The sequence below is a fragment of the Schistocerca nitens genome, unplaced genomic scaffold, assembly GCF_023898315.1.
Source record: "Schistocerca nitens isolate TAMUIC-IGC-003100 unplaced genomic scaffold, iqSchNite1.1 HiC_scaffold_338, whole genome shotgun sequence".
NCBI lineage: Eukaryota > Metazoa > Arthropoda > Insecta > Orthoptera > Acrididae > Schistocerca > Schistocerca nitens.
In genome coordinates, this window is record NW_026045872.1 from 1,059,789 (window position 1) to 1,072,282 (window position 12,494).

Below are 12,494 nucleotides of genomic sequence, written 5' to 3' on the forward strand. Positions count from 1 at the left end.
GCGAAATCTCGGTGAATTCATCCACCATTTGGAAAATGTGGTGCGTATGTGAGTACGTTAAGCAGAAGCAACACTATGCCGAAATGTCATGGTCGGAGCTTCTTTATACACTACTGCTACACCAAAAAGCAATACAGATGATAAACGGGTATTCATTGGACAAATATGTTATACTAGAACTGACATGTGATTACATTTTCACGCAATTTGGGTGCATAGATCCTGAGAACAGTACCCAGAACAACCCACCTCTGGCCGTAATAACGGCCTTGATACGCCTGGGCATTGAGGCAAACAGAGCTTGGATGGCGTGTACAGGTGCAGCTTCAACACGATACCACAGTTCATCAAGAGTAGTGACTGGCGTATTGTGACGAGTCAGTTGCTCGGCCACCATTGACCAGACCTTTTAAATTGATGAGAAATCTGGAGAACGTGCTGCCCAGGGCAGTAGTCGAACATTTTCTGTATCCAGGAAGGCCAGTACAGGACGTGCAACATGCAGTCGTGTATTATTCTGCTGAAATGTAGGGTTTCGCAGGGATCGAATGAAGGGTAGATCCACGGGTCGTAAGACATCTGAAATGTAACGTCCACTGTTCAAAGTGCTTTCAATGCGAAGAAGAGGTGACCGAGACGTGTAACCAATGACACCCCATCCCATCGCGCCGGGTGATACGCCAGTATGGCGATGACGAATACACGTTTCAAATGTGCGTTGACTGCGATGTCGCCAAACACGGATGTGACCATCATGATGCTGTAAACAGAACCTGGATTCATACGAAAAAATGACCTTTTTTCGTTCGTGCACCCAGGTTCGTCGTCGAGTACACCATCGCAGGCGCTCGTGTGTGTGATGCGGCGTTAAGGGTAACCGCAGCCATGGTCTCGGAGCGCATAGTCCATGCTGCTGCAGACGTCGTCGAACTGTTCGTGCAGATGGTTATTGTCTTGCAAACGTCTCCATCTGTTGACTCAGGGATCGAGACGTGGCTCCACGATCCGTTACAGCCATGCGGATAAGATGCCTGTCATCTCGACTGCTAGTGATACGAGGACGTTGGGATCCAGCACGGCGTTCCGTATTACCCTCCTGAACCCACCCATTCCATATTCTGCTAACAGTCATTGGATCTCGACCAACGTGAGTAGCAATGTCGCGATACGATAAACCGCAATCGCGATAGGCTACAATCCGACCTTTATCAAATACGGGAACGTGATGGTACCCATTTCTCCACCTTACACGGGGCATCACAACAACGTTTCACCAGGCAACGCCGGTCAACTGCTGTTTGTGCATGAGAAATCGGTTGGAAACTTTCCTCATGTCAGCACGTTGTAGGTGTCGCCACCGGCGCCAACATTGTGTGAATTCTCTAAAATGCTAATCATTTGCATATCACAGAATCTTCTACCTGACGGTTAAATTTCGCGTCTGTAGCATGTCATCTTCGTGGTGTAGCAATTTTAATGGCTAGTAGTGTATTTGGAATAATAACTAAAGCCTTATAACGGCATCATGACAGTTTTTATGTACCTGTCATTCAATATTATGAGAGACTGGTTGAAGAAACACACTATTGATATTGGGATATTTCTCGGTAATGAAAGATTTCGTGCAGTAGCAATACACGTGAAATATGTATGTCCAGTTTAAGGTCACGAGGTTCCCGCAGAACTGATCAATTGTGGTGCTAGAATCAGCAATAAGAGAGCAATTTTTATGTGCGTTATTTTACTCCCATACGATTTGTAAAGGCAACACTTAATAAAAAAATTTTCGCTAATTTCAGGACTAACAATTGCTGTGTGCACATTGTTTTCGGAACCATTATGTGAATAAAAAAAAAAAAGATTATTAAATACGGTCACTTAGAAAGGAAAGACCTTCCCTTACTCAAGCAAATCGTTAAATTTCACTCAGTCATTTGGTCCTTTCCCAATACGAAAACGGTTAAAACGCCAAAGTCGCTTTGCAGTAAGACGGATAGTGAGAGCGAATACTCACGCAATTATACCTGAGGACGCAGCTGTTAGTTTTTGCTGTTCAGCCACAGTGTAGCTTCCACATAGTTACCCGCATTCATCTGGGCGCTGATCGGCTGAATAGCCGTTTCCGGTAAAGTTACGCTTTACAAAAGAGAGTACAGAAACACGTCTACGCTAATACTGTGAGCTGCTCACGTGGAAAACTGTGGACAGTATCTTACCACGAGAGACATCTCAGTTATCATTTGTTCAAAAATGTGTGTGAAATCATATGGGACTTAAATGCTAAGGTCATCAGTCCCTAAGCTTACAACACGACTTAACCTAAATTATCCTAAGGACAAACACACGCACACACACACACACACACACACACACACACACACACACACACACACACACACACACACACACACTCACGCCCGAGGGAGGACTCGAACCTCCGCCGGGACCAGCCGTATCATTTGTTCATTTAAGAGAGTAACTCTAGTAACGCGAAGAAAAAGATCTCGATGAAATGAGGCAAAACCGGCCATACTTCAAAATCAGGGCTTATTGCTCTGTTTGAAGTAATTACGTTACTTGAACAACAAACTTTTTTCAAATGAGCTGGTGGTTTTGCACAGATACACAGTCTTCAAAGTACAGGTGCAGGACTGTAATGAAATGGTCAAAGAAAATTTGTCTAGAGCAATGTGCACATCTGTCTGAAGCCACTTTTCCACTTGCAGGATCATTTCAGATTTGAACAGTCCCATATGAAAAGACACACTGATTACATTTTAAAACGTTGATATTGGAATGGCAGTGTCAAACTTGGTGTAAGAAGGCTTGTATTGTGGAGCAGGAAGTTGACTGCATTACACAGAGTGTAACTTCATTTGTGATACATAATATGTCACAAATTGCTCCTAACATTTTGATTACATTCATGGTCTTAAATCAGCTTATGATAACGAAACACACGCTTTACACTGTAATCCACAATCGCAGATTCGAAAGCACGGGTTCCTACTGCAGCAAGGGTTTGTGCGGTCGTGTCCGGCCAAATGTGCACATGTCCAGCTTGTCCAGCTTTTGTTAGGCATTTTAACGACGAAGTAGGTAACGAACAAGTAATTTCCGTACCAAGCTAATGACGTCAGCGCGGGAAATCAGTGTGAGGAGCAATAAGCAGACATACGACCAGGATGTATACATATAGCAGCTGGTGCTATTCTAGGGAAAACGTAAATTTCTTTCATCAGGTGAAAAATTACTTGTAATTTATGGAACAAACAAATAAACAAAAATAGACAACTCTGCATTCAAAAAGCTTTTTGCTCATGAAAAATGGATAACTTGTTCCAAATTAAATAATAATGAATAATTTCGTTCTTAGTTATTAATATTGGCAGAATATCACTTTCCATTTCCAAGCCATTATCTAAAAGTCTAAAGGATGTTAACATTCGTAAACGCCCATTGACAAAGGAAGGTAATAAACTGCAACCGACAAATTCGCGAAGATAGTGTTGTTGTGTAATTAAAAATTATCCTGTCAAGAGCTTCGGGAAATGACGTTAGCAAAAATAATGTTCTTGATAATGTGGGTTAAAATGATAAATATTAATACTTAACTACAGATTATTGTAATTTGTTTATAGAGGTAATTGAAATGACAGAAATTATTCGATATCTTTTCGTTCAACGCGCGAGGACAATAAATAATTGCTTATTTTCTTCAATGAAAAACTTGTAGTTTATTTTAATATAAGGTCGTCTTAGGAAGAAGACTGAGCAAGAAACTGAAAACTTTGTTTCTGTGATAATTGCCCAGTTTCAATGCTGTTTACTAAGAGCTTGTGACTGAGCAATTAATAAGGCTGAACACTTAGTTGTATGATAACTGCCAATTTATAATGCTGTTTGCTAAATGCGTTTTAGTGCAACCACTTTCAAAGTAGATCTCAAGCAAAAAACTGACAGTAACTGAGTGTGGATAAACGATTGGAAATGCCTAACGGACTCCATTTCTACTCGAATTGGTGGTCCGGTTAACTATGACGCAAGTCCGGCCTCTCCAAGAAGGTGTATGGGTAAGTAAAGCTTCCGATTTTTGTATTAAAATTCTTAAAGCTTTTAATGTAAAACAAAGTTGTTAACGTTCTATATTGTTGTGCTACATATATATTTATTAACATAGTCACGCTGGCGGCAAATACGTTTCTCCCAACGAGAGACTAGTTCATTGATACCGGTACTGTAGAATGTCTGACTTGTAACCTTTCACCTCTATCAAAGCGAAGTCCTCGAAGGTGTTCTTCAAGATTTGAAACAAATGAAAAACGTATGGGACCAGGTCGGAACTTTAAGGTGGCTGATCAATGATAGTGAACTCGAGGTGTCGTATTGTTGCAAATATGTAAAGCTCGTACGTGGTCTGGCATTGTTATGCTGAAGGAAACGGTGCTCCAAGTGTAGACGAACTTACGGCATTTGGAACTTGATTGCAGCACTTTGCTTCGCACGCGCAGACATAGTTACATTACAAAAAATGGTTCAAATGGCTCTGAGCACTATGGGACTTAACATCTATGGTCATCAGTCCCCTAGAACTTAGAACTACTTAAACCTAACTAACCTGAGGACATCACACAACATCCAGTCATCACGAGGCAGAGAAAATCCCTGATCCCGCCGGGAATCGAACCCGGGAACCCGGGCGTGGGAAGCGAGAACGCTACCGCACGACCACGAGTTGCGGACAGTTACATTACACATCGCCACGTTAGAGGGTAGCGGCAGAGAGCTGCAAATATGCAAACATGAAGAATAAAGACGTAGAATGTTAATAACGTCTGTTTGACGTAAAAAGCTTTAAAAGTTTTCGTATTCTCCAGCAGCAATCGTACTTTTGTACCTGGCAACCCTAACTGCTGCTACACTATTCACGCAACTACAGTAAGCACTTGTCAGTGCAACATAGCGTGCCACCGTCGAATGGCACTAGCAGACAGCAGTTACGTTTTGCAGGTGAGTGGCTGATACCAATGTTCGCAGGAAGAGCGTCTTAAGTATATTTTCGTGCGATTCTGAGTGTTCGTGGTCACACACTACCCTTGAAAATGGAAAGACTACTGCAGTTTTTTTAATATCATTCATATTAGTGGCAAGCAGAACCGACAGTTGTCAGTCTTTGCAGGTGCTGAGTGGAGCAGGGTGACTAAACAATACGGAGCCCTTGTCAGAACGGGATGAGTAGCATGTACTACGTGTGCTGGATCGATGAACCGCCACTGATGACACGGTGCGACACACATTTACGGTCTCTTGTTCCTCACAATCAAATCCCGCAGACGGTGCATGCTCTCATATTAACTCAGTCGGGACGGGGCAGCTAACATTGACATGGAGGCGGACGAGACACCCGACCTCTGGAGAGACAGGCCATCGGCACAAGGGACCAGCTGGATAACGTGTTTTGCGTTCTCAACGGTCTCCAGCACCTGATGTAGGCATTTTTTGCTCCCAAACCACACAGTTTCTTTACGACAGTACACGCATGTACGAGGGATGCCCAGAAAGTAACGCACCGCATTTTTTCTTCAACAGTTCTTTATTGAACATAAAGAGTATGCTGTTTTATCCACTCACGCTATTTTTCCACGTAATATCCATCCCGTTCTATGGTCTTCCTCCAGCGGGCAACAAGGGCGCGTGTGCCCTGTCAGTACCAATCCCTGTCCTGATGGCGGAGCCAGTGCTTCACTGTGTGAATCACCTTCTCATCGTTGACAAAATGTCTTCCACAGAATGGCAACCTTTAATGGCCCAAACAAGTGGAAGTCCGAGGGGCTAGGTCAGGGCTGTAGGGTGGATGATGTAACACTGTCCAACCCCGTTTTGCGGTGTGTTCAGCAGTCCTCAGACTTGTGTGGGACCGAGCGTTATCATCTCCTAGGTTGCTATGGCGCCGAAGTCGCCAGAAGCGCGTCTTGAGTTCTGTTAATGTGTTGACATGTGCTTCTGAATTATTGGTACCGCCTCTTGGCATCATATCAATGAGAATCACATCTTCACAGTTCCAGAACACAGTGATCATGATCTTACCGGCGGAAGCAGTTGCTATGACCTTTTTCTTCTGTAGTGAGTGGAAATGGTGCCAGTCCACCGACTGTCGTTCTGTTTCGGGCTCAGAATTCTGAGTCCAGGTTTCCTCACCCGCCACAACGCGAGACAAAAAGGCCTGCCCCTCAGCTTCTAAACGTTTGCAACAAATCAAGACCAATGTTTTTTTTCTGTCCGATTTGTGATCTACCGTTAGACACCGCGGGACCCATCTTGTACACAATTTTGAATGTCCAAATGTGCAGATAATTGCATCCACACTTTCTTTGCTGAATGACAGATGCAGCGCCATCTGCTTAGTCGTAATGTGTCTGTCATCGCAAATGACATGATCATCTCGCTGCAACATGTCATGTGTGACAGCCGTGGATGGTCTCCCCGACAGCTGCAAATCGTGGAGCTTCACCGAACCGCTTTCTGATGACCTCTCCGTTCGTGCCCAGCGAAGCAGATGCTCCGTAGACTTTACGCAAGCGTTTGTAAATACGCCCAACAGTCTCTTTCCCTGAAAGCACGTTGCTTGTAACGTACATCCCCTACAGACACCATTTTGAAACTGTCCTGCAGCTACGCTATCTGTCGGAAGTGATAGAAACTTGGCCCGCTCACCCAGGAGACTTCAAATAATACATTCGTAACATTTCGCATTCGTAGCATTGTTTTCGGCTGAGAAAAAAAATGTGGTGGATTACTTTCAGGGCAGCCCTCGTAAAATAGCAGTGTTAACTTTGTTATATTGTGTCGAAGAAGAGCGGACAAAATTGCGAAGAAAATTCTTGACTCGTCAATGGGTTGAACAGCGAACTGCTGGCAGAGGAACACTACCTAATGCTGTACAAGATACTAGCAAAATTCATCCTATAATTGAAATGAATTTCCATCCTATTTTGGTTTTAAATTGGACATAGTTAAGGTATAGTACCTAAATTCAGTGTGCGAGTGCATAATATACATATTCTCGATGTTGTATTGACTACCAACACTCCGCAATAACGCACTTCCTCACAAAAATTTCAAGATCGAGGTACATTCCCTAATTTCATTCAAATGGAAGAGAAAATTTTTTTCGAAGTTGCTCTCCATCACTGAAAAAGGTATTTACCGGCAAGGTAAAGTCGTGGTCAGCTCCGTAAACCTAGAGATTGATAATATATTGCAGGAAGTTCATAATAGCAAAAACTGCCAGAGTGTAACTTGTGTTTACTTTCAGTTATAGACAGGCAGTCACTATAAGATTTCTGGCCATTGGGGAAACAGTCCAGTCGTTTCCATTTGACACAAGAATTGCAGCAAATAGATATGTATTAAATAAATAAAAACGAAACAAAATCTCTTACAAAAAAAAAGGTGAACAGAAATAGAAAAAAGGTGGACTCGAACCTAATACCTTGTTCTTTACAGCCCACAATCCACGACGCCATAAACTGCTTTATAACTTCGACATGCCAATGGCTTCTCTACGTATGGCATATAATGCTCAGGGAGGGAGGACTTTATTTACAAATGTCATTATTTTGTATTTAATATGCGAATCCTATCAAAAAGATGCGCTTTTGATAGACCAGCCACGCGGAGTGGCTGCGCAGTTTGAGGCGCCGTGTCACGGATTGAGCGGACCCTCCCGCCGGAGGTTCGAGTCGTCACTCGGGCATGGGTGTGTGTGTGTGTGTGTTGTCCTTAGCATAAGTTAGTCGAAGTTAGTTTAAGTACTGTGTAACTCTAGGGAGCGATGACGTCAGCCGTTCGGTCCCTTAGGAATACACACGTCTTAACATTTTTATTTTTTGATGGATCGTCATTGTGCTGTTGCATTGAAGCGGTATACTTTTGTAGCCCACTAGTGATAACAGAAAAAACATCAACTATAGAAAGCCTTTGCTTACCCATATGAGCCGCCCGTTGTGGCAGAGCGCTTCAGTCCGGAACCGCGCTGCTGCTACGGTCGCAGGTTCGAATCCTGCCTCGGGCATGGATGTTTGTGATGTCCTTAGGTTAGTTAGGTTTAACTAGTTCTAAGTTCTAGGGGACTAATGACCTCAGCAGTTGAGTCCCATGGTGCTCAGAGCCATCAACTATAGAAAGCCTTTGCTTACCCATATGAGCCGCCCGTTGTGGCAGAGCGCTTCAGTCCGGAACCGCGCTGCTGCTACGGTTGCAGGTTCGAATCCTGCCTCGGGCATGGATGTGTGTGATGCCCTTAGGTTAGTTATGTTTGCATTATGCTTACTACCTGAGCCCCCATCTTACTCTGTCACACGCTCCTGTGAACTGGAACGTGTTATGCAGATGGTTCCTCTCGCGTCCATCTAGAAAAGACAAACTGAAGGTGCGTAAATAAGGCGAAAGGCGTCGTTGAAAAATAAAAAAATAAAATTGCAACCAAGACTGTTTGTAACCAATACTGTTAAGCACTGGTTTGCTGTATGCCACATGTGAATTGGAAGAATTTCTGTAGTTAGGTTTAAGTAGTTCTAAGTCTAGGGGACTGATGACCTCAGATGTTAAGTCAAATACTGCTTAGACCCATTTGAACCATTTACTCATCTGTAGTTTCCTATCGTTTTATTGTAAAAAAATAGTCCCTGAAACGGGGTGTTTTCAAGATATCCTTAATTTGCTGATGCCTCCAAAGAGCTTATATTCATACCAAGACTCAATGAGAAAGAAAACCCACAGAGTAGAGGTACATAGAATTCCACGTCACCATGTCCTCGCCCACGCGCCTTTTCACGTCCCGTGAGAGGACGGCCTTACAGCAGGCGGAAGTTCCGCGGCGCACTGCCCTCTCCTCCACTTTGCAGTGGGGGTGGGGCGTCCTCGTCCCCGGCTTCTCCAGCAGCTGCAGTGGCACGGCGCCTGCGGCCGCCTCTGCAGTGCCGCCCGCTCGCCTTTGTTCCTCCACTGGCTGTGGCAGTGGGACCTGCAGGCCGCGCCGCTTGACGCAGCTGGCTCACACGTGTCACGCCCCGGACGACAGAGCCGCTCTGGGCGCGTGGCAACTCAGCGTGAGCCAGTGTGAGGCAGCGCGCGGATCCCCGACTTGTCTCGCAAGGTTACTGGGGCTGAGTAGCTAACTTGTGACAATGCTGTCATTTTCATTACTCTCATATTTCATTCCTCTGGCTGCATGTATCTAGAGGTCCTGGTAACCACATAGCATAGCCCTGCGCAGTGCTAAATGTTGTTTCTTTTTATTATGTCGTTGATCAAAAAGCATTTGGTCCTCAGATTACTAGTTTTGATCAGCAGTGACCGTTTTTAGGTGTGCAGCCAAATATGGGACATGAATACAAGTAAAAGACAGATTACAATTTAAAACAAAATTGCTGCAACGAAAACTACTACTTTAATGGATGTGGAAATGTGCCTTTCTAATATGACGAAACTTAACTGTTTTATAACAAGTTCAAAAATGTTCAAGTGTGTGTCAAATCTTATGTGACTTAACTGCTAAGGTCATCAGTCCCTAATCTTACACACTACTTAACCTAAATTATACTAAGAACAAACACACGCACCCATGCCCGAGGGAGGACTCGAACCTCCGCCGGGACCAGCCGCACAGTCCATGACATCCAATCACCTAAGCACGTTCGAAGTACGTGAATTCCGCGGAGCGCCCCATTCTGGTCTCTCATGATGTCTAATGACTATTGAGGTCGTTGATGTGGAGTGCCTAGCAGAGGTGACATCACAATGCTCCTAATATGAAAAACGTATGTTTTTGGGGGTGTCCGGATACTTTTGATCTCATAGTGTACGTCCCTCTGCCAGCGGAGTCATACTGTCGTCTTACCTTCACGTTTCATTGTCACTTCTCTCTTTGTATAGAACATTTTGTTAACCAGATATTTTATTATTCTTCCCTTGGAATGTTGTGTTGCAGATTATGAGAGGCCCTTCGGTTGTTCAGATTGAGAGAGGATGAGTCACCCTCTCACTACTATTCAAGAGTACAATTTAAGGTTGACTTTCTACGGAAGACATCGTTTTTGTGAGACGCCAGAAAGTGATGAGCTTTAGAAGGCACTGATGGCAGCATGAAGGTTGTCAAGGCATGTGGGATCTTTATGGTGGCACTCCATTGAAAAGTATTTTTCTGGAGTTGAGAAAAAGCAAGCAGATTGGTCATTTAACAGTAAGCCTTACAATGGACATTTGGGGCTTGAAAGCCATTTGCAACTATTAGGAGAAGAAATACCCCGAAGCACTGACTAGAGACAGAACGCATGGCCCAAGAATTTCTTCCAACAGTCTGCAGACAATGTGGTCGCTAAAATAGGTGAAAAAATGGCCACCTCTGTTCTGTTAGGTGCCTCTTGCCGCATCAGGATCAGGGGGGCATGAATGAAATCTAGGTCATCCAGCCAATGCATTATGACACGGCCGATAAACGCCCTTTGTGAACCTGGATGGCGGCCGTAAAAATTCGCTAATTTCCACGTACTCTGTGGACCGGATGCCATTGAGAGCCATCAGATAGTGTCGTCCCTCTGCCTGCAGAGTCAGTTTGGGAAGCGTCAGGCCTTCAAAATGCAACATTTATGGTGACTCTGAAATGGTATATGTTGGGACACAAAATCACTTCTCTTAGCTGAGCCAGGGTCTCTGGTCAGACATGCGGTAACGTTCGGGTCGTCCAGATAAAGATCTTCCTGATAAATGTGTTGTTCACTTTAGAGCTATATGTAAATTCAAAATAAGATTCTGCCTAAAGTGACCACGGGAAAACAATCCCGGAGCACAATATCCTTCTCTCTGTACGGGAATTTGCGAGTCAGGCATTGGCTGCTTCTCCTGAAAACAGAAGAATATTGTTAACTTTGATCAGGATTGGCTGATGGGTACAGTAGATAAGTTAGACCTGAGACGTGGAGCTCGTGGTGGGATTGGCAGAAAACCCTTGTGGGGGTGGTAGCGGTAGTGCTTTTGTGTAGTTTACTGAGATCTGATGGAACTTGAGGAGAGGGGAAATTGCATCTTTTGCTTCAGACTCCAGTCTGGAGGGGTCTTCTGTTGGGATCCTGGTCTGAGAGGATTCTGGTCTAAGACTTTTGTTACAAGTGGCTTGCACTTGGGCACTTGTCCTGAGCGATACTTCGCACTAACAGTGGTCTTGAATGGGAAGCCTGAGGTAAGGACCTAGCTGTACTAGTAGTTTATACGTGACTCATCTCGGACACCTTGCTGTGCTGAGTGTAATCTTATTTGTGAGAGGCATGCCACCTTGAGACTTGAGCTCCTTATGCATCCTGTTATATAAGGGAGACAAATTGGTCCATGGTACTACTGGCGAACGAGAGTGTCACACACTGAAATATGTCGAGATTTCTTGGCTCCTTTAAAGAGTAATTGAGATCTGTCTAAAAGATCACCAGCCGCAATTTTGCATATTTTATGCCTTTGATAAGAGATTACAGGCGCCGCACATCGATGCTGTGCAGACATGTGAGCCACGACCGTCACCTGAGACAGTGCCACACATCGAAAAAAGGGCATTGATTTGCTGCCCCGGCTTGTTAGGGGAAACAGGATAACAAACTCTAAATTTGCTCTCTGCTTCGCCAACGTAGTATAACTTCTGTGTAGAAAAAAATCCATCAAATTTTGTTCAGTGTTACATAATTGCAAATTGTGTTGTAAATATTTTGATACAGGGTAAATAGTTCAATCAAACAAACCTTGGTCTTTGCCAACCAGCCAAACCAGGGGAGTGTTAACTGTTTCTTGCATATTTGTGATGTCATCAGTTCATGTTTTATTTTGCCATTACGCTTAATAGGTATCTTTTTGTTCTATTTTATAATCAATAAACTTGTACCATTACTTTTACAAGACTATATATGACGGAAGTATCTGTTCCCGAAAGAACACTTACCGTGGATGACCATGCAGCTTTGCTAGAAATGAAATGATAATTAACTGGACACCCTAGCTGCAAACAGGCGTATATGTACTTCATTGGGGACATGTTGAAAATGTGTGCCCCGACCGGGACTCGAACCCGGGATCTCCCGCTTACATGGCAGACGCTCTATCCATCTGAGCCACCGCGGGCACAGAGGATAGTGCGTCTGCAGGGACTTATCCCTTGCACGCCCCCGTGAGATTCACATTTCCAACATGTCCACACCACTACATTCGTAGTGCGTCTAATAGATGTTTGCCCATCATACTCATTACTCGGGGCAGATTAATCTACCAAGTCCCGTACGAGTTCAGGCATAGCGTGTGAGTTCGCACAAGAAGGTCAATGGCCGGGAAGCCATATTTTAACTATATATGACGGTAGTATCTGTTCCCGATAGAACAGTTACCGTGGATGACCATGCAGCTTTTCTAGAAATGATGGGCAAACATCTATTAGGCGCACTACGAATGTAGTGGTG

The 12,494-nt window shown here is 44.2% G+C and overlaps 1 protein-coding gene across 1 annotated transcript in view; it reads left to right on the forward strand.

The window, feature by feature from the left end:
* The window catches only part of LOC126227747 (leucine-rich repeat-containing protein 15-like), a 1,015,582-nt gene that overhangs the window by 275,405 nt on the left and 727,683 nt on the right, over positions 1-12,494 (forward strand). The gene's annotated exons all lie outside the window — the stretch shown is intronic.